The sequence below is a fragment of the Rhynchophorus ferrugineus genome, unplaced genomic scaffold (assembly GCF_030347505.1).
Source record: "Rhynchophorus ferrugineus isolate W39M unplaced genomic scaffold, kcgeb_rfMv2 rfM3, whole genome shotgun sequence".
Taxonomy (NCBI): Eukaryota; Metazoa; Arthropoda; class Insecta; order Coleoptera; family Curculionidae; genus Rhynchophorus; species Rhynchophorus ferrugineus.
Genome location: NW_027472582.1, coordinates 38836055 through 38860308, shown reverse-complemented (window position 1 = coordinate 38860308; position 24254 = coordinate 38836055). Strand labels below are relative to the sequence as shown.

The window sequence follows — 24254 nt, the reverse complement described above, 5'->3', positions numbered from 1 at the left end:
AAGTGTAGGAATTAACTACTCTAACAATAAAACTTTTAATGTGTTTTCTTTAATGTAGTTGAAAATGTATTCTGCACTAAATAAAATATCAGAAGGAACATTAACTTGATCTTAAGGGTCTTTTAAACTATTTTCGAACTAGACTATAAGCAGCAGCTAATATTATATAAAGTAACATAAACTTACTTAGAGATGAGGATGTATGTATTTTATCATATTTTAACTTAATAATTTTAATTGAGAAATGGTGCGTGTTGCAAGGACAAGTTTCAAATTATTGAGATGGAGTAATTGATTCATATTGACCTTTTCTATTTATTCAGGAACGGTTTAGCACAATTCATTAAAGTGGTTCGTAGTTTATAGTCGATAAAAGTTATTATGTCAAATACAGTTTATTAAAAAATCTATCCTCCTCCGTTTTTAGTAAATTTAATACAGTTTTAAAATATCTAAGAAAACATACCAATTTTACCCTAGTTGAAAATAAATAACTAATAATTTTTTAGACTATCTTATATATAAAGGATGTAAAATAAAACAGTTAATTAGTATGCAAATTTATATTTTTCCATAATATATTTAATTAGAAAGGCGAATATATTGCAAATTAAAATTACTTTCGTCATGGTTAAATTGGGACTAATTTGTATGATAAAAATTGTTTAGTTAACTCTACGCGCATGCCAAAACCTTCTATAAAATTGATAAAAAGTATTCGATGTACTTAATAGTGATTGTTGATTGAAATCTACGTTCGCATTATATTTGAGCAGTTATCTAAGAAATCGAGAGTGGTTTCCTTATTACAACTGAAATATGTTTTGGCACGTTCAATGTATAATCCAACATTCTAAAATTTGCCACAGGATTATAGAGTAAATTACCCACCCTAATGCTACAGTTAGTTACCCGTATATTCTAATTGATATTCAGACCGCCTTTAGGAAATATCACTAGTTCAATATCGTCTGGATCTCTGCCAACTTCCTCACAGAGCTCTAAAGGAAATTAAATTGAAATCTTAAAGATACGGGCATATTACTATTCGGGACATATTGGCAAAAAGTTCTAGCATAGTATAGTTTTACAGATATACTAATATGGGTAAATAGTTGGTATACAGATACTATTGCATATACATTTTGTATATAATTTACATACCTATATATTGTTTTGTATATAATCTAGGAATACTTTAAGGGTTTTAGTATTCTTTTATTAACTTATATATTCATTTAACTCATAACGGCTATCCAGGTTAATTATTCAATGGCTTCCTAGACTTTTAAGTGGCGCATTTCAGCAAGAGTTGAATTTATTGAAAGATTTCAAAATAGTTTATGTATCAAGTATTTGATTGCTTGCATTCTAATTAATATTTCCAATTTAAATAGGCATTTTATAAGAAAAAATATATATTATACGTCACTATATTATCCAACATTTTTTGTAACTATATCTAATTTTTCAGGCAAGATATTTCTGCTGGAACCGCGTCAAAAGAACAACCTTACTTTGGGAAAAGTCCAATAATTGAACTATTTTCTCACTTCTCCAACATTTCAAAACAGTGTGCAAGACAATCGTTGCCGTTTTGATCTGAAGAAGTGGTAAAAAAAGGCTCTCTGATAGGTAAATATGTTGGGTGCATCCTATTCGAACTGCCACAGTGTAGACTTCAAAACTCGTGCAACGTATGACCCGGCGTTGCCATGCAAGAGAACGACTTTGCGTCTATTACTCGCTATTGCTGATCTTTTTTGTAACAATATGTCGTTGAGATTGGTTATTTAACGTCGGTAAATATCTGCACTAACAGTTTTACCCCTTTTTGGCAGCTCCCAAAATACTACATCTTGCTGGGCTCACCATATGCTCAGAAATCATAGCATATCTACTTTATTACTTAGATACCCATAATTAAATGCAAATGTTGGAAATTGTACTTTATTGTTGATGAATTGTTATTTGTTAATTTGAATATTATTGGTTACATGTTATAACTTAAATAAATTAAATAAATTAAAAATGAGAATTATTCAGCCACAATACCATTTGGGTTAAATAAAATAAATATTGTTTCTCTAAAAAAAGTACTGCAAAAGTTATTATTCAGGACGCCAGTTCCTAAATAAATATTCCATAATATAAAATTCAGTTTTATAATATCCGCAGTTAAAAAAGTTAACGCAGTTATACTTTCAGAATATCAAATATGCAGTAGGGTAAAATTGAAAAGCCTACGCACAAAAGCTTTCCACACTCATTAATTATTTAACGTATAGAAGTGTTCTTTAACATGTGTTATTAATACAATAAATGGGCCGATTAAAATTCACCAGTTGTTATTCAAAAATTATTTTGCAAATATCACTAGAATTACTATGGATGTTTATAATTTTATGAATAGCAGCTCGATCCTATATTGTCGGATCAAATATGAATAGTAATAATTATGTTGCGTATAATGTATCCACTAAAATTTCAATGTAGTATTGACAGGAATAATCTATTTACTATCAGTTTCTTTTAAATATTTTAACAAGTGGTCAAAATATGATATAATATTAATATAATAAAATAACAATTGTGTAAGAATATAAAAATAACATAATAATATATACTAGTGATAGCACAGTGGTTGAACTTCAACATCAATTTATTAAATTAATCAGGTTTCTCTCATAATAGAGTAAAATAATATAACTTAAAAATGATATGTTATTATGATATGACTAAAATTTGTTTTCACGGTGTTTTCAATATAAGATCAGAAATTAATTTGATATATAACATTAATTAAAATAATAAATGCCTGTATATTAAAACATATTAAAATATATGTAAACTATCTCAAGAACTAGCACTCACTATTATCTAACAAGTTATTAAAAAATGTAAAATACTCAGTTCAGTGGCGGAACATTATAATATAGAATCATAAGTAAGGTTATTTTCAGAACAGCAACAACTTCAGAGCAACAAATGTAAGTATACATGATATTTACTTTTATGTTATAATCATAAGTATGGAATAATAAATGAAGTAATACATGTTTATTTATATTAGAACTATTGATTTTTCAAAACTTATAGATCTATAAAGCAAATAATCAAAATAATTAATATAATAATAATAATATCAAAGAATAAAATGTTATATAGTTATTATCGCATTAATCATTAAGCAGCTTAATATTTATTAATGCTTTAAAATGTTTACAAATGTACCATTAATAATTCATTATTGCTTCTATTTGTCCTATGCGTTCCACTCATGCAAATTATGTAGTTAGTTTCATTTTAACTAATGCATATTTTCATTACTTCATTTATGTTTTCATATAGTCCTTGTCTTTTATCCATATTTATCATCTAAAATATATATTACTTAAACAATAAATATACCAGGCTGATTAAAAGTTAAAGATTCAAGTTTCTTAAATTAATTATTTTAATAAAATTGAATTGTTCTTTACTTATTTATTTCCCTCTTCCATCTCGCGCCTTCAAATAGCTTATCCTTAGTTTGTCTTCTATGGATTTTATTTAGCTATTGCTTTCTACTCTGTCTCATGCCGAACATGGGAACTATCAACTCACCAAAAATGGGGAATTAAAATTCCCTGAAATTACTTTATAACTGTTAATATTCTATGCAATATTCATATTAACTCTTGACGCATAAATCAACGTAATTATTACCTGCAATTCGGTTAGTGCTTAGTTAAGAAACTCAATTAATAATGAAACCTAGAATTAATCAGAAGTCAATACCACAAAAATTTACATAAAAATCTTAACAACCTTTAGAATTATCTCTAGTATAATGATATACTGTGTCTATAGAACCATATTAAATAATAACAGACCTTAAGCAAAATATTTCTATTTTTCTTACTGTTCACCGGACATCAAATTAAACCAAAAGCTGATATCGAAAATTTAAATATCTTATAAGCAAATAAAACACACGATTCTTGTTATACTCGAATTTTGATAACCTATGTTGGGATGAAATTTTTGCATAGGTCGGGTTTTCTACCAGCTGTGTATACCTTCCGATAAAGCAAGCATATTAATTTGTGTTTTTCTGCAAAACATGTAAAAATAGCTTTACGTGGCTATACTATCCTTAGTCGTTTTTTATCGAAACTTGTAATAGTTCTTTAGTAATTCCAACAACACGGTAATATCCGAAAGTAAAACAAAACAGTGTTTAAAATTAAATAACTGCCTTTAATAATGTTTTAACCATTGACTTTCCATTTTGATATCGTCTCAGATGTAAAAATCAAACACTCACTTAATTTTTATGGACACTATACTTTATTTTATTTTATAAACTTCTTTAAGTAACCTTTAGCCCTAGTGAGGTTCGATGCTAGTTTTTCTATGCTAGTTTAGCCCTAGTGAGGTTATTGTCGGCGCGCTAAACACTTAGCCCGCACGGCTACCCTGTGGATTTTTTTAAATATGTTGTATCACTGATCTGACGGCTTCTCACGGTTGCTTGATTTGGGTGTTTTTTATTGGCGTTTTATTGGAATATATTTATTTGTAACACATATTACACAAAAATATTAGGCCTAAAAATTCTTTCTAGATATAATCCTTAACAGTACCAAAGTTCGCGGCTCCAGGTGCTGTTGTCTTCTTCCAAAAGTTAGGTGAAATTTTCGCTAAGCTATTTAATATATATATTTTAATGTGTAACATATTAATACAACAATAATAATACCGACGTAAAGAAAATCAAAATTAATTCCTAAAGTATAAAAGCATGAACCAGAACTAAGAGCTTCTGGAATAAGGTTGAGCCCGTTTAAAAGATACCACCTGATTGTAGTGAAAGGGTTTGCGTCGATAAAGTAAAGCACACCAAGTATACCACCTTCCAGCAAAAGTGACTTTTGGTTCAAGTAACCCCCAATCTGCGTGCGGGTCTACCCGAACGGTTCGATAAAATCATATAAAATTCATATAAAATCAAAGAGAATTCGAAATCTCTTGATTATGTGCATACCAACGATGCTTAAATTGCTAAGTTGTAATTTTTGATAACAAATAAATAATTTCACCTAGCTGAACACTTTCGAATAAAAATATTGATGGAAAACTTGTCAAGCACTAACGGGCAGCTGCTAGTAGACAATATTGAATTAATGCAAGACGACTTATTTCGATCCCTTGAAATCATTAGATACTATAAAATATGAAGTAATATAAAAGAGCTGGTAAGAAACAAAGAAAATACCTTAGAATTTGTTAAAATAGGAAAGGTAAAATGGAATATAAGTTTACGATTAATTAACCATTAACAGATCGGTAATGTTAATATAAAGAGATGCTTAAATTCTTAAGATACAATTTTTTATAGCAAATAAATCATTTCTTAGGCTACTTCTCATCATTTCTCAATTTCGTGCTTATGTAAGCTTTATTTCCACAAAAAAATATTAAATAATACCGTGGTGGGATATCAAGTATCAAATAAATCAAAGAAAATCAATCATTTGATTTACATGATTTAAAATTGTATGTTGAGTCAAAAAGAAAACGATTTTTGCTAAATACGGTAATAATATTCATCAGTGAAATTATTGAGGAAATCTGCTATCGAATCTTTTCAAAACACTTTCAGAAATTTGTGGTGGCATTCCTTGATCAAACTAATTGAACGATATCCTGGTGGAACAAAACAGTGTGAAGACAACAAATTAAAATATTTATTAAATGAAAACCCAACTTAAACATAAAGTTTCCAGGCAAAAAAATACTTGTGGCGCGTTGTAATTGGCAGTGAAAAGTGTTTCTATTATGACAATAGCAACCGCAAAAGCAATGGGTTAGACTTGGAAATCTGTAGCAAGCTCTGCCACAAAAAGGTCTTTACGAATAAAGTTCGGTTATAGGTATCTTATTTTTGTCGTTCATTGGCCAGCTATTAAACTGAGGGTAAACTTTTATAAAAATGCGTTAAAAATCGATATTACTTACATAAACTAAGAATGCATAAAGATATATCACTTATTTATGTTAAATATATACTACAAATTCATGAAGTAAACCCATTTTATTTAAGAAAGTTATCGGTGGCAGACATTTAATTGAAATTGTTATATACATATACATATTTGGACATGTTATATACATATTTGGACCATGTTATATACATAATTGAATTAAGAAACAAATACTTAAAATATTTACCGGTGTGCTAAATTAAATTAGACCCTCTCTATATACTTCGTGTTCTATAAAGTTAGAAATTATCTTACGCAATATATCCATCAATTTCCATTATGTTGGTAGCGTAACCGGATATTATTGTCGAAAAGCGACCTGCCATTGTTCACTTAGGCTCAATTGAACAAAAATTATTTGAAGAATATCTAATATATTAGATCATGATAAAAATAAATAATTTCTATTTATTTGTTTTACTTACCAACCTATTTCCGCATTCCCTAACAGCATTATCAGGAACTGTAGTGCCTTTCGGATTTATCCGAGTATGAATATCCTCAATCTGCAAAAAAAGATACAGGATTGCTAATATCAAAACATACAAATTTATTTAAAAAATGAATTATAAAAAATGTTTTAAATGATTGCGTCTAATCAATTTAGAGTCTAATCAATACTCAATATAAGTAGACAATCTATATGGGCTTTTATTTAAATACACTCTCGCATCACCAACCGGCGAACTATAGACAGAAGTATAAGATACAGACATTTTAATCATATAATAGGAAGTGCTAATGAATTCACAATGTAAACAAAAAGAAATAATAGAGAAAACTCTGCTACTGAGACTAGTATTACTATACAGAGAAATAAATAAAACGAGCAAAAGACTACTAATGAGAACATACGGGGAAGAAAAAGTGAAAACATTTGGAACTACATGCGTGCCATACATAAAAGTTACCACAGTAAATTATAAACAGTAGAATATATACAATGAATCATAAAGAATGTATGTTACATTGATTCAGCAGATTCAGTTTCTCAGGTTGGACCAATTTTTCCAATGTTGTTGGCATCTCAAGTTGTCTCCTCAAATCATCATATTTTGGCAGTCCAGTAGGATGTGACTGATGCTAAGTTGAATCTGGCACAAATCACACAAGGTTCTGTCCCTTCAACAAATATTCATATGTCAGTCTACAGTGCCCCATTCGCAGTCGTGAGAGGACGCTTAACTTGTGTCTACTGATGTTATTATGGTCTATAGATTGATAAAAGGTCCTCTTGACTTCCCATAAGTTATTCTTTTTTATGAGAAGGTCCCATTCTAATTGGATCAACTGCCTATTTAGGCCCTTCATATAAACTTTGGCATCTTTTTTGCTGAACAGTTAGTTTAACTTGATTGACTCTTCTTCCCTACTTGCCAAGTGGTCGGCTCTTTCATTTCCAGATATTCCTTTATGGGAGGGGACCCAGAGGTATGTTATTCCTGCACCTTTAAATTGTAACTTTGCCGATCTAAAACTCTCTAGGGAACTCATAGAATCCGATACTATTACTATGGATTCGCTAATCCGTGATTCTTCCAAGGCAAATAGGGCCATATATTTAACCGGCAGCTCCGCGGTGAAAATGCTAGTGAATAATGGAAGCTAAAATTGTCTCTCAAGTAAACTAGACGTATAAGCAGCACCCACAAAGTTCTCACGTTTTAAACCATCCGTGTAGATGATAAAATTAGCAGAATAGTTCTCTTCGATTATCTGTCTAAAGAAGCTTTTCATTGTAGAAGGATTATTTGTTTCCTTATTCAGAACCTTCTTAGAGAGCTCTATGTGTATTCTTGAGAACTGCCATGGTGGTATATTAGTGAATCTACATTTTGCATCTGGAATCACAATCATTAATCGTTTACATATCGTCTGGAAGATTAATGAGGGGTTTAAGTGCCACATTCTTATATTGGTCTAGTTTATCTTAAGTAGGAAAAACGTATTGAGTTGGTCCAACTCTGAACGGAATTTGAGGGACCTTGCATAGTTTAGTAGCAGTAGCTTTAGCCGTGATTCGAGTAATAAAATCTCTGCTTCGCACTGTAAACTTTCAACTGGGCTAGTGCGGAATGCTCCCAATATGATTCTTACAGCGGCGTTTTGTATGGGATCCAATTTCTTGACGTATGGAGGTGGTGCGGTAATATAGCACTGGCTTCCATAATCTAGTTTGCTTCTTATCAGCGTTTGATATATATTGCTCAACGATGTTCTGTGTGCTCCCCAGTTGATGTTGGAAAGGGTTTTCAATAGACCTGTGCCTGCCCAACATTTATTCTTGAGATAATTTATGTGCGGGAGCCAGTTGAGCTTGTGATCGAACAGCAAATCAAGGAATTTGTGTTCTGGTTTGTTTATCAGGTGTTCACCCTCCATCACTAATATTCCTATTCGCGAACAGTTCGTTCGTCTACAAAAGTGAAAAGTTGGTTGTATTGGTTGGTTGTACTTATGGTTAATATCTTTGTGGTAGATAACCATCTGCAATAGATTCGGGTATTGATGTAAGTAGGAATGATTTCGTCAATGGAATTTATAGCAATTATGAATAGTAATGGGCTAATACAGGAACTTTGAGGTACACCGTTGGTTTGGTGATATGTTGTAGATATTACTCCATAAACCCTGACCCGGAGTTCTGTTAGTCAAGAAGGATACAATGTCGAGCATTTTGCCCTCCATTTTCCCAGTTAGATTTCAGGATGCTGTTAGTATTGATGGAATCAAAGGCCTTTTCTAAATCAAGAAAAACTCCAGTCACATGTCTTACCTTATTAAATACCTCACAAAGGTCCTCCTGAAACCCGATCAAGTGATCAAGTGTAGAGTATCCTCTAATGAAGTTGTGATTGGGTTAGATTTTTGATTAATGGGAAACTAATGTCGTCGTGTCTGGGAGTTCCAGCCCCCACTCATGGCCTTATCAAGCTCTTCCATTGTGAATGGAGCGTCCATAATATCATATACATTCTTGCTTGTTCCATCATTGCTCTTAATCTCTTTCTCCTTATGTTTATGTAGTATGTAGTAGTAGTGATAGTGTGCTGCGAAAATTTCAGTCATCTCATATGGGCCCTCAATACGTCGACTTCCGTCAACCATTACTGGTATTTTGGATTGTGGGGTGCCTTTCAGTATACTTAGTTTTCTCCATATAGTATATGATGAGGTTTGTGAAGTAAGGCTACTAGTAAATTTTCTCCAGGAACTTAACCTTGCTTGCCGAATAGTTCTTCTCGCAATTGCCTTTAATCTTTTGTAGTTTTGGAAAAGTTGGGACGTAGGGTTTAATTTGAATCTGTTGAGAACTCTTTTCCTATCCTAGCGCACCTAGCGCAGTCTTCATTCCACCACAGTACAGGAATTGGTTTATATTTTTGGTGTTGATGGGAGTGAATCTTCTAGTTGCACTGACAATGTAGTCAGTGAAATATTTTACAACTGAATCCACATCATCAGTGGTTGGGGTGGTTTCAATCAGCGACCTATACTGGTCCTAATCAATGCCTCGAATATTAATTCCAATCCATTGTAGGAAAGTGATCGCTCTCGTGCATATCGGCTATAGTTGTCCATCTCGCCTGTCCAACCAATGAGGAAGAGTACAGGCTCAAGTGCAGATATGATAAAGTGTCTGACAAAGTAGATATAAATGTAGGCGATCCATCATTCATAACACACAGATCATTATCATCAATTACCTCAACAATCCATCGACCCTTTGGTTGTACTTAAGCGAGCCTATTCGGGCGCATGAGAATTGAGATCCCCCATGATTATTTTGAGATTAGGAAGTTTTGAAAACAGAGCTTCTATACTGGTTCTTTCAATGCTCGCAGAGGGAGACAGATACAAATTACATATTGAGATATTCTTGTCAGATAAATATGCTCAAACCGCTACTATTTCAAGCTCTGTTATGACGTTAAGCTTCTCTTCATGCATATCTGTTCGGATTAAAATAACTACGCCTCCAGATGGACCTGCATTGTTTGTCCTGTCCTTTCTTATGATATTGTAGCCCCGCATCTGGAATGAGTCTTCAGGGGATAAATTGGTTTCCTGCAAAGGCATGATCGATGATTTGTATAATCCCATGATAAGTCGAAGCTCTTCTTGCCTTCTTTTAAGTCCGTTGATGATCCATGGTATTATGATAGTCATTGCGTTCATTATACTGGTTCCTCTATATCCATGTCACTACTAGATTTATTTTTGGTGCTTTCACTAGTGCGGTCGTTAAAGTAACTTTTATTGTTCCTTTTGCTTGGTGGTGACGATCCACGAGATGAAGCAGACGATGAGTTTCTACTGCTTTCATGATCAGTTTGTTTCTCTTTTCCCCTAGTAGGTAAAGTGGAGGAGAACCTTTGCTGGGACGTGGATTAGGACGAATGGGAATGGGGAATAGGAGGTGGATGAGGAAGGGATCGATCCCTCTCACCCGAACTTACTCGGGATTGTGAGGACCTTCGGTGTGGAGGTGGAGGGGCCATCGCCCCTCGAGATGTAGCCGTGAGAAATTCTGTGATTGTTTTATTTCTAGTCTGAAGGGTTTCCCGAGAGGAGGTGGATGCTGCCGATTTAATTGTCTCCTTTGTTTCACGATTATCTAAGTTACACTGTGTGGCTGTAGTGACAGTCCTTTTTGGCAACTTTAGCATAATCCATTTGGATATTTCCCAATTGCTATCTAGCTATATTTCTGGCCATGAAGTACGATATCTTCTCCTCGGTTTTTTACTTTTTGTAGTAGTAATTCTTCTTTGTATACAGGGCATCCCTGTATCTTGGAGAGTGTTCCTGACCGCAGTTGACACAATGAGGTGGTGGAGAGCATTCAGCTCCTCCATGTGCCCTCTTTCCACAGGATGGGCAGGTAGGTGCATAGGTACAGCTCATATATACATGTCCAAGCCTTTAGCACTGGTAACACCTCATGGGGTTCGGAAGGTACTGCCTCACCTTAAGGCTAAGATATCCTGCCTTAATCCTTTCAGGGATATGTTCCTTTCTTAACGTCAGTATAAAACTATTGGTTGCAATACTTTCTCCTTCTTCCCTCGTGTTGATTCGCTTAATTGATAAGAACTAAGTTCTCAGGGATCTCCTCCTCTGTGTACACAGACAATTCTCTGCTAGATATAACACCCTTACAGAAATTTAACGTCGCATGTGGGATTATTGTCACTACTACATTATGAATTTTTCTTAGTTTCAATATTTTTTCCGGCTGTCTAGGGTTTGCTACTACTACCAGTATTGTTCCATTTCTCAGTTTCTTAGTTGACGATACATCTCCCACCGCTGAAAACAGCTCTCTGTATATCACAAATGGCGAAAGGCCCACCAATAGATTATTTTCTGAAGTTATCACAAAATATCTATCATAATCATTCAGCGTTTTTTTATTCATTAGCTCGTTCACTCCCCTGGGTCTCTTCAGACCAGTGTTCTGGGTGCCAGTATTCATTACCTGCATCCGGCCTGATCATCTACCGGAAATGCTGCGCAGTCAAAGGCTAAGTATCAGTTTAGTAGTAACATTTAAATTATATGTATGCTATTTATACATACATATAATAATTACCAGAATATGTGTATCAGGAGAACAAATAGGTAATAATTAAGTTAATTAATTACTTTTAACAAATTTATTAATCATAGATTTTGGTCTAGTGTGCTTTATTTAAAGCATACACATTTCTAGATGACATTAATAGCTTTTTTTGCAACGACCCAAAAATCAATGTTTGCCTTCTTCATAAAAAAATGAAGGGATGATCAGCCAGATTATGATCGGAATGCATGGTAGTTGGAAGGAATTATTTTATTTTGTTTAAAGCCTAAATTATTACTAGCTTCTAAAATCACTCGTCTTTTCCGAATCTTACTTGTGTTAAAAACTTAATTATTATATAAGTCGAAAACACCGCCACTTTTTATCGCAGTCGTAGAAATATTTTCGCACTTCTTCAGTATTTCGTCAGCCAGCAAAGCCATGTATAGTCGATCAACACGCACTGTAAACAGAAGACGTTATGTGCGGTGAGCACCAGTTCATTCGTATTCAACATTAAAATTTATCAGTTGCAGTTTTCAAATCATTTGAGAGTTTGAGCTGAGTTCTCGTCTAAAAAGTATTTGCAAGTATAAATTTATAAAAGTGAAAATGAAAGTAGTTATTAGAACGAATGAGTAAAGGGCAGTTAAGGTATACGACTCAAGGGGAGAATAGAATCGGATGGATCTTTTTTTTTTCATAATTGTGCTTATATTCGGGTTATTACGATTACTACACAGATTATATTCATTCTTTATAATCCCATATTAAATCCCACGTCCGCCATGTGTCCTTTTTGTATTTGTAATGTAGTATGTGATATATCTAATTTAAAATAACATAAAGGGAATAATTATATTAGTGCTCTTTGTCGATCTGATACGATAAAGGGAGGATTTTAAATGACATGACGCATATACTTACATAGCGGACGGATGGTCAGGACGTCGTTTCAGTTAGGATTATATGTATAGTCTATTCAAAGATATTTTGTAATTATTTTCTGTACATTTAGTTTGTCAACAAGATTTTTAAAACTTTATTATATTTAAATATTTTCCTTTTAATTTTATTCTAATTAAAAAGAACCGTTATTTTAATGCTTTGCTAGTTTTGATAAATTCCAAATTGCTGCTTATTGTTACTCTGATTGAAAATTCCGAAATCAGCCAGAACAGATTCTGCATCTAATCAGTTACTTTGAACAGGAACGAGATAATGGCGGCCCCTCTTGCCAATAAAATTAGTTAGAGTCGTAAGCATTTTTACTGTTAAATATTTTCTACGATTTTTATTGAAAATATTTTAGCATGATGCAGCTACACTGAATATTAGTATGGACACGGTCACTGAAATATCTCAAAAAATGAATAATATATCACGAGCAGCTCTATCAGATATTAAATATATAATATATATAAAAACAGTGAGTAGTTTTTCAACACAAACATAATTTAATACAATTATTTCAAAGGAACTATTGTTGTCTGAAAAGTATCGAAGGGCTATAATGGAACTTCCGGTATTGCTTTTAAAAGAATACATATTTTAAAAATCATATAATAAAATGAAGACTTCTTATTTCAATGTATGTATTTAGATGAGACATGGATATTTCACAATGGTATCAATATACTCCATGGTCATTCATGGCAAGATGATAATAAAAATAGTCTTATGACAACAAAAGTTAATATCAAAAGGTAAACATTGGAATAACAATCTATTAGGTTTTATTAGTCATAACATTTATTAATAATTCATTGCAGATATGTTGTACTTTATGTTGTAAATAGGAATTTTTAATAACACCTTCGGTTTGGATGAACTCGATCAGACATTGGAGAAGAAATTGACAAATGATGGAATTGTTAACAAATGTTTGATAGATAGGAAATTAACAGCTCAATTATTCACTCGAATGAAACTTTCTGAATATGATCTGATTCAATGCTGCCAATTTCTAAGAGAGGGTAATGAGAGTGGAAACAAGTAAAGCTTTGTACATAATTAATATATGATAACTGTAGATAATGTTATTGTATAGTGTAAACGATACATGTATGTGTGTATATATGTATGTATGTGTGTACATACAGGTATGTACATGTATGTAATTGTTCAGAATATATATGAGCATTTGGTTAAAATGTGTCAGGAGAGAAAGAATAGTAACTGTTTTGCCGATATGGTGCAAATGCATTAAGGAGAGTGCAGTGATTAGTCCTTTGATAATATATGCATTAAATTTACTATAATGTTAAAATAAATTATATTTGACAGTAGTATTTTTGTTTAATTATTTTATTTATATTAGAATTTTGTAGTAGGTCAAAGCCAAACTGAACTAAAACTCAGAGTCGATACGGCAACATTGCGACGTTTTGACGTCACAAATTTAGATGACGTTTTTTAAAGTTTATGAAATAAAATATTACATGTAATAATAAAATATGTTTATATAATAAATATGTAAGGATAGATTTCATTAAAATTAAGTGTAAAATTAAATTAAAATGTTAGTTTTTTACATTTGAAATTATATTAAAATGGAACGTGAGTGATTAAATAATTATTAAACGCAGTTATTTAGTTTTAAGCTTTTTGCGTTACTTTCCGTTGTACAGGTATTGTTGGAATCATTAAAGATTTAGGTCAATTTTGGATAAAAAACGATTAAGAATAATATTGTGTTTATATGTTTTGCAGAGAAAATCAATTAAAGTGCCCGCCTTATCGGATTATATACTTTTAGCTGTAGATTCCAACATATATTAACGAAATTCAAGAATAACAAGAATCATCTGTCTTCTTTGCTTACAAGATATTTAGGTTTTCTAAATTAGAATATTGATTTAATTTGATGTATGGTGAAGGAAATTATAAAAAGAAATTTTGTTCTTGCTTAAAGACTGTTATTATTTGATATGGTTCCTTGTAGAGACAGTTGCATGTATATGCATTCTAAAGATTGTTAAGATTTTCCTGTACATTTTAGTATTATTGACTTTTGATTAATTTCAGGTGTAGATAGAAAATGTATTTCTTAACAAAGCTCTAAACGAATATTGCAGGTAATAAATGCTTTAAGGTGTGCATCAAGAGTTAAAATGAATGTTGCAAAGAAAGTTAATGGGTATAAAAGAGTTTCATAGAATTTTAATTGGGACATTAATTAAGACAAACTAAATAGCTATCTGCAAATGGCGAGATATTAATGTAATTTTATTTAATAATTTAGGTAAAGAAATTATTCTTGTAATCAGTCTGATATATTTACTATTTTTGTAATATACATTTTAGGTGAGAAATATGGATAAAACAGATAAAAGCTTTATAAATATATAAATGAAGTAACTAAAACGTACAGGATTGAAAATGAAACTAACTACACCATTTGCACACATGGAACACACAGAATAAATAGAAGAAATTATGTATTATTAACAGCACATTTATAAATATTTTAAAGCACTGATAAATATCAATGTACTTAATGATTAATGCAATAAGATATCTGACTATATAACATTTTATTCTTTGAACCTTTTAATTTAGTGATTGTAATTTACTAATTTAGTGATTGTAAATACACTTCCTTAATATCCATTTCCAAATTATAAAAAATCAGTTATATAATTGTGTTCCTTAATTTTAGTTAATATACATTATAAAATCAAATATGAATTTCAATATTGTTTTATTCATACATTTTCTGCTTTAATATACAGGCATGTATTATTTCATTTGTTATCCCATAAAAATACTGTAACAAATTTCCATTAAAAACATAATGATTATAACATAAAAGTAAAAGTAGATCATGTTTACTTATATTTGATGCTCTTAAGGTTATTTTGTTTATTATGAGAGAAACGAGATTAATTTAATATGTAGTGGTCGAATTTCGACCACAGGGCGATCACTAGTTTTATTTATTTCAAGTCAGGCAGACATATCATATTGTTTAAATTATCTCATATGAGACAATAGGCACGATACGGGTATCAGAGTAGAAATTAATCGGCCCTACCTAATTGTGAAATGACAACAGACTGATATTCTGACAGACTGATTCTTTTTGATTTAGTATAGTTAACGTGAAATAATTTATGATGCAACAAAATTATTGGATGTTTCAGATTCTTAGTAGTGTTTCAGGAGGTTGGTTCAAACGACCCTGATATCTGGTTCGGTCGATACCTTAAACAGACTGCAAACATTCCCTAATGTGTATTAAGAAATAAAAAGCTAAGAAACTCAGATGGAAACTATGGGCTTGCAGATTCTTAGATGATCGGATATTAAGGCGCAGCAGATATGCTCCGTTTTTATCATCCCAGTTGGTTTGCGCTTCGATGAATAGTTATTATGTACTTAGTATTTCATTTCTCTAAATAGGATTTTATTTACTTATTTTTCATCATTTTCTACAACTTTTTACTATCGTTGTGATAGCATGGAAATATCCTGTCGAAAAATCGATGTTAGCTTGGCGGTGTTGCAATCCTCAAACTATTTTTGCACGTTTTCCATATTTCGGCAGTTTTTCGAATCTGTGTATCTGTGTGCCAGACAAGCAATTCTGCATTGATATGAACAAGTGGAAAAAAGGGCTTATATCTGGTGACTACATAGGATACGACAGAACTCTCCATTCGAGCTGCAAGAGTCTCTGCTATTGCTTTGGTTCTGTTGCTCACTATTGCTAATTTTTTTATAACAATACATCGCCCAATTTTTTGATGACGTCAATTGGCATAAGCAGACATCTGCAGACATCATTTTTACGCTTCGTATTACCCTACAAGGTCTAAATTTTTCTATAGTTATAATATGTCACGAAAACTGTATCTCTTTTTTTTTGCAATTAAAGATATTCTCTTTTTTATTTTGACGAAATGATTCAGAATAGCGTTTTCGGTCAATTAGTGTGCCATTTTCCCTGTATAAAGAGAAAAATATAACATCAAATAAACTGTTGTTGAGTTTCAACAGTCATATACAGTCACCAATCTCATTTGACTCTCATCTCTCTTTATTTTATTAGTAAACATACCTTGTCAGATTTATCAAATAGTAACTTCGATGTAATGATAATTACATATTTAAACATGACGTATTCTTAATAACTTTAATACAGAATATAATAAAATTTATAATATTCAATTGGTGCGATGCGCATAAGTTCCAGTTTAGTTCTAGATATCATAAATAATAACGAAATCCAATCACGGAACTTGGTAAATGGTAAATAAAATGGTATTCAACAAATGATGAATCTAGGTAGTAAAATGCAGCAAACAATTTGAGTGCGTGATTCAGATTAGAATGGGAGGCCGAGTAATTAACAAAAGACTTAAAGGGAAGCATTCCATGGGCGGCATTCATTTTATTGAATTATATCTCTCGACTGATTGTAAAATAGAAACGTTGCACAATGGCAAAAATTGTCGAAGTTAGCCAGAATTATTTGTTCAGTACTTAGGAAAGCACTTCTTAAGCTTATCTTGCTTCATGATATAATATTAATATAAATAAAAATAAATATATTAACCTAATATTATATGCAATAGTTTCAAAGATAAAATAAATTTAATATCTAAAAGGCTCAAAGGTATGATCTAACAACTGGCCAAGTATAAACTGCTGCCAAAAAGGGTATAACAAAACAAACGCATCTATTCAACCCCACGTTGCAATTGCTATGTGAGCCTATGCAAAGGAAGGGTACAAATATTATTGTGATTTCTAAACCTAGTAAATAGCCCAACGATAAAATACTATATCGACCAATATCTCTCATTTATAAATTGATCGAGAAGCTTCTAGCTAACTCTGGAGAATCCAATATCAATATGATCCACAATTATTAAAAAAAGAAGTTCGCAGCATTGTTAATCACAATAACCTAAGGGTGCCAACGGTTAGCAAGGAAATCAGATGGTTTGGGAAGAATATAAAGGAAAACAAACCTGGTGAGATTGTTGAATAAGCATAAAAAGTATATCTGCTCGACAACGATGGACCTACCAGGAGGTTGAGGAGACAAAATTTGTTTGAATGAGTGTATTTAAGCTTTTTTTGAAAATTGTGCCATGTTAAACATATGTGGAGTGAGAATACATTCATCAAATGCTAACTAAGTTTAAGTCTGAAACCTTAGATTGGGCTTTAAGAATCATACCAAAAAATTATTACTAGACAGTGGAGTTAGTTATAAGATATAGTTTGAGGTGAAACATCCTACGGAGTAGAAATCCTTATTAAATTTAACTATTTAAATAAAGCCTTGCACTAATATACGCCCCACATCAATATACCGATAATACGTTTTCTCTTCGAAAAAAAAACTGCAATTGCTATAGAAGAAATCAAATGAAAACTAGCTTTTTTGAACTTATCTGGGTCTTTATTGTTTACAAGCAGAAAGCTTTTTCAGTCAAGTACATGCCAGAAATGTCGAAACAATGTCAAGAATTTCGTTGAGGTTTAACTAAATTTATACTTACCAATTGAGTTAATGAAATAAGATTTGATATAATTTCTAGTAATATTTGCAATACTTAATATATTATATGTAATGTAATGTAATTATATCTAATATTATCAATATATAACATTCAATAGCATTGTTACAAGTATTTGTACGAAAAGTAAAATCATTGGTAAAACATGTTATACAACGAAAACAATATTAGATTGTTTTCGTTTGCTTTTTTCCTCTGCAGAACTTAAAATATTTATCTAGCTTGCCTCTGGAGCTTCTTATTACATTTCTGGGAAATCCTTGAAACTTCCGTTGATTTCTCATAAAAGCGGTTCGTATCCAATATCTGGTTTTCCCCGTTGTTCTTGACAATAAAACAAAAAGTGGTATAACAGCATATTTCTTACATACAATTCTAAAAATATACAATATATATTCGAAAAAATGTTTATTATATTATGTGGAAGGGAAAGCGAATTGGCTCTCAAACAAATACTGTATAAGGGAAATATTTTTATAGGCCTTCAATTTCTTTAGTCATAAAGCTATGATTGAGCAAAAAACGGTCTGTGTGTCTATCCGCTACAGATATTTATTTGTCAGTTTTTGTCATTCGTGAGGTCTAAAAAAATCCAGTTATCGTTCACTCGGAGTAGAAAAATAAATCTCCCTTTTCCACAATAATTTAGTTCTAATTAGCATTTTTAGATATATCAGATATATGTCTTCTGGTGTATCAAGATTTGATAAGTAGTTTACTAATTCGAACAGATATAGAATAAAGATCGAAGAAATAGAAAATATTTTTAACGATATTGTGTTCTCGGTATTAAATATTTATAAAGTTCGTGTATGTAGATATGTATGTAACTATTCATAGTGTATATAAGCATTTCATTGGAATATATGAAGTGAGATACTAATTATATTACAGAGGATATGGCAAGTACATTAGGGGAAATACAGTGTTTACATCATCAATCACAAAATGTATACAGGTAGGAACAGAAGAAAGTAAAGAGAAATATACTCATATCAAAATGGTTTGAGAAGGAAATTTGAGACAACCAAGGAAAGCAGAACTAAACATAAAAAGGTAAATATGCTCTACAATGAATATAAAATATAGTACTTGGATATAAGGTGTTAATTAGATGGATTAGGCCTCCAGGGAATACACTGCTAAAAGTAAGATGTATAGAACTTTTTTGGCTGTATAACTAACTGTAATTTACGTCCATCGATGTTAAGATGTGCTATGATGTTAAAATAAATTATATTTCAAAATATTATTTTTGTTTCATTATTTAATTTCATTAGTTTATTTACATTCTAATATGTTGTATATCAAAGACAAAATAAACTAACAAATGAAATTTGATGAAAAGGGTCCACTGTTATTTTGAACGAACTATAGAAACTTTGCTGTTATACTTTAAACAATGTGTAATTGCGAAAAAAACCAAACATCAAAATAAAGCAACATAGGTATCTATACATGTGAATAACTAGAAGTAAATAAAATAACAAGAAATAACTTAAACAAGTTATTTGTTGAAGTTTGACGCAAATTAATGCTAATTCGGTGATTTAATCCTGCACACTGAAATCCAATACATTTAAATTATTAATCTATTTACGTAAAGATAATGTTGATGTAAGTTTTTACTTTATATAATATATAATGTAAAATGGTATTAATGGTGTAGGTTCATAAAAATAATTAGAGGTTTGATTTCGTCCCTCGAAAACACACATCAGTTTACCTCTTAAGGGCACTTTATTGATTTTTCAGTTGTCAAATAATATAGTTAATTTATGTAATAGTTAGCCATCATTATATGGTTATTGACTTTATTCAGAAAGAATGAAGAACGATATGGTAATAAGCAGGAGTAAGCACCATAATTTAAAACTTTTGCCAGAGGCCGTTTAGTTTGATCTGCTATAAAACTATAATTATAACCTACTATGCTAATAATGTTTAATACATAAAGAAGTAACAACAATTACCTAATGTTTTCAATTTCATGTATAGTTGCTTATTTATGTATTGTATGTAGTTATTACCAGGAATATTATTTAGTAGTATGTACTAAATACGTAATCTGATAACATTTCAACATACCATATTTCATAAGAACATTTCAGAATTAAACTCAATACAAGTTTTTCATTTTGAAGGCCCCTAAATTATGTGATGTTACATACACCATAACCAAAGAAACAATAACACGTTAGAGATATTTTAAATATATTAATTAATTTAATAATTTCTCTCTGTCTCTTCATTTACTCTAAATAAGAGAAGAGATTAAAGAGTGGTGTTAACCGGCTTTTTCACTCTGAAGAGCCATGTATTAGGAGATAATATATTATTTATTTTAGTTTATTTTTAGCTCAATGTTCTGACTAATTACATATAAAAAACACGTATAATCGAACTGCCCCAAAATCAAGCTTATTCGCGAGATTTAGCTCTAGTTCTTCCCCTGTTCTCCCTCCGCCACTCAAAAAAATATTTACAGAGCTTCTTTACCCCTATAGTGGTGGGATATATAAATTGGAAGATCGTTGAAATTATGGGTAACCGTAATTATGGGAAACTATACCGAACAATAAGAATTTTCAAAACTGTAAATACATTTTTATATTTCTGTTTTATTTCTGTAAACGCATAAAAAAAACTAATAACCAAATAAAAAAGATAGATACAATCAAAATAAGTGATATTTATATTTTATGCCACATAATAAAAATAGCGCAACGTGCAATGTTTTATAGCTCGGTAAAATTACTCAATTTATTAGCGATATGATACTATCTAGAGGTAAATAGTGGCTAATTCACATTTAAAGATTCTAAAATGAGCCATTTGGGAACGATACGTTACAGCGCGTTACAAAGCGGACATTCGAAACACTGTCCGTTTAAATGGCCACGGAGGGTCGCTATTTATTTAAGGGAATTTAGAGGGACAGTAAGAGCATTTTATAGAGCCAGTTTATTATGCGGAAAGGGTAGCGTTTTTTAAAGCAAAAGGAGTTACGGTAAGAGGAGACAATTTAATTCAGACATTCATACTTTGTTTAGAGGTGAACGAATTTCAAATGGCTGACGGAAAAGCAAAATGGTGTGTAAAGTGATAAAATAACAGGCTATTTCATATATTCTTAAAATCATTAATTTATTAAATGGTAGTAACTAAATAAAACCATATACAGAAATGTTTTTTTCCGATCTAAAAAATTAGCAAAAATTACTTTTTTAATAGAAGTTCCATATAGCGGAGTATTTGTTATTCACGTGACCTCTGCAAGAAATAACCATCTTTTATGAAGAACATCTAACGTGGCTTCCGCTGTGTGGCACCTAGTCCTATTTCTCTCACCATTCATGATGATGGTTTCATTAACATTGCTTTCAAAAAACTGCAGATGAATGAAGGCGGTGGCCTTAAATCCACAGCATAAAGCATTTTTGCGGACCAAGGATCTTGTGTAGTTTGGCGTCACTTATTGTAAGATAATGATGACGTAATTTCTTGTATGCTTGCTGACATGATATTAAGTAAAAAATGGACCTCGCCAAATAAATGGTTTTTTGTCCAAAAGCGACCTTTAAAACATCCCAAAGCTAACCAGGAAAAAACAGCGTTGTCTATTGGCAATGGCTTTAAGGTCCAGAGTCAGTTGTCTACAATTACTCTGACAATAGCGATGTTTTAGGCCGATCTGACCTATTTTGACGTACTGGTGTTGAGTCATTTTCTAATCGGCGGTTTTGAATTTGGTTCGATAGTTAAATTTAAGCGGTCTATTAAAAAACTGGAGAAAATTTTTGCAATAAGTAACTTCGACAGTTTACTAAGAATAGCCGCGAACTCATGTCGTCACGATGTTAAATGTATTACCTATAGCAGTTCGTAAATTTGTTTTGAACTCAAGTTTAAAATTGATTAAAATAGCTTTAAAAAATAGACACGGTGTTCAAAATGATGCTACAAACTGTTTGACGGATCTGATATTCGATGATGAATGCGCTATATTCGTTAATAGGGATGTTGAGCCATTTTTATATTTTCATGATATAGTTCGCATCGCATAACCATATGGCTTAAAAATTAATAAGTAAAAATACCAAAGTCCTGGAAATTGACGGATCGCATGCTATTGTAATTCTCAACGAGGTCCAGATGTAGCAAGTGAAGCATTTCAAGTACTCACAGAAAATATATGTAGGAATTTTCGTCTGGTCGGTCGGAATGCGTGACTGTCGATGAGATTGTTTGTCCGAACACTCACTACTATTTTGTGAAAGGAATTCGCACGGGAACTGAGAACACTGGTTGAATAACAATTTGTTTATTTCGATATTGAGTGATACATATGGTGGATGGGAGAATGAGCAGGGTGTTAGGCTAGGTAAAGGAATTACGGTAGCGCTGTGGAAGTTGTACCGTTACAGGGGGTAGAGAAAAGAAAAGAGAGCGAGGCGTCGTCGTGAGTAGGTGAGTCCTGTTATTTGGATTTTACTATGTAATTTACCAGTTCGTTCGGGATTATTTTATGGGTCAAAGGCTTTTATTAATTTCTTAACGAGATAACTTGGAAAACGTATGAAGAACAACTTGTTTATTTTGATATTGAGTGATACATATGGTGGACGGGAGAATGGGCAGGATATTAGGTTAGGTAAAGGAAGTACGGTAGCGCTGTGGTAGCGATACTGTTACAGGGGGGGGTAGAGAAAAGAAAAAACCACCGTCGTGGTGCTCTTTTATAGCCGGGAATCACATGGTACCAATCCACATGAATTGCAAACCTTTGAACTTGATGTAGGCGAATACGTGGTGGCCTAAAGGGTTGTAGCGGTCGCTACATACAGAAGGAAAAAGTGCCATCTATCGCCGAAGTAATAAGCCAAATTGACAAAGCGGTAGCTATTATCTGAGATAGTGAGTGTAAAAAGGCAATACAATGTACACTGAAAATGCGCCTTGCCAATTGCTATGGCTACGAGACATGGAACCTGTTACAGTCTAACTGATATGGATACTTGAACTTTTTCAGATGCGATGATTAAGACAAATGCAGATCGCAATAGTTTTGTTGGGTTTGGTTTGGTCAATGTCAAAAATAGGAGTCTGACATTGTTCGCAAAACATATAACTAAAGAAGGGAACTTAAATGAGTGAGAGGGTTAAACGAGAACCTGGGATCATGTTTTCCGCGTCCGAATAACTAGAGGACTGGAGGTAAAAATATTACAGATACCTCTTACAGATTTACAGATCTTTTCTTTCATTCGATTTCAAATTATGTGACATGTTTGTGATAAGTTATGTTTGTTTTTTATTTTTGTGTATACTTATAGGGAAATTTGTTGTTGTGAGGCTATTTTTTTAGCATTTAAGGTAAATATTATTTCTTCAAATACAAAATCATAATATGGATGTTATTTTCCAGGAGATGAAAGTTCAAATAAAATTAAAAATTTTGTCAAAACATTCGGGTCTATCACAGAAATGGGTTTGAAAAGTAAATAATGATAAATCTCAGGAAACCTGATTTGATCTCCTGCATACATTATTCGAACGGGAAGGTTTATTATTTGCCAAGATGCAATTCCTAATTGCAATTAATAATAGTAAGTCTTTCATTAAAATTTACATCCATAATTGAACTGAAATACATGGCTGTAAGTTGAATATGGAAATTAACAGTTGCTCAACCCACATTAGGCTCTTTAAAAAGGAAGTAAAAATATATAAATATATAAAATATATCAAATATATATTTTTATTAAAATGTTATTATATTATATTATATAAAGTTTATTTAACCTTATCAGGTATATTTATCCTAATTCATTTGTATGGGAAACTATTATTAGAGTTTTTTATTTCTTGTAAAAGTATGTATATAACCAAATATAACGAAAATTGTCATTCAGATATTGTCAGAAAATGAAGATCCTTTTACAAATGATTAATTGTGCACAACTTACTGAGTATAAACAATGAATAAGAAACACAATAATTAGATGTTGTTCATTCTGGGGGAAGACAAAATAAATAGGATTGTAAAGGTCAAAGTTGTGCATTTTTTGTATTTTGCAATATAAAGAAGAAAATGAGGTTTCGAAATCAAAATTGAAACATGTA

At 31.7% G+C, this 24254-nt stretch overlaps 1 protein-coding gene across 3 annotated transcripts in view; it reads right to left on the bottom strand.

Annotated features, from left to right (window-relative positions):
- The window catches only part of LOC143194144 (uncharacterized), a 626523-nt gene that overhangs the window by 239938 nt on the left and 362331 nt on the right, over positions 1 to 24254 (bottom strand). For all 3 annotated transcript variants that reach the window (XM_076400724.1, XM_076400726.1, XM_076400725.1), the window contains one exon: positions 6455 to 6535. The gene's annotated coding sequence lies outside the window, so the exon portion shown is untranslated. The remainder of the gene's footprint in view (positions 1 to 6454; positions 6536 to 24254) is intronic.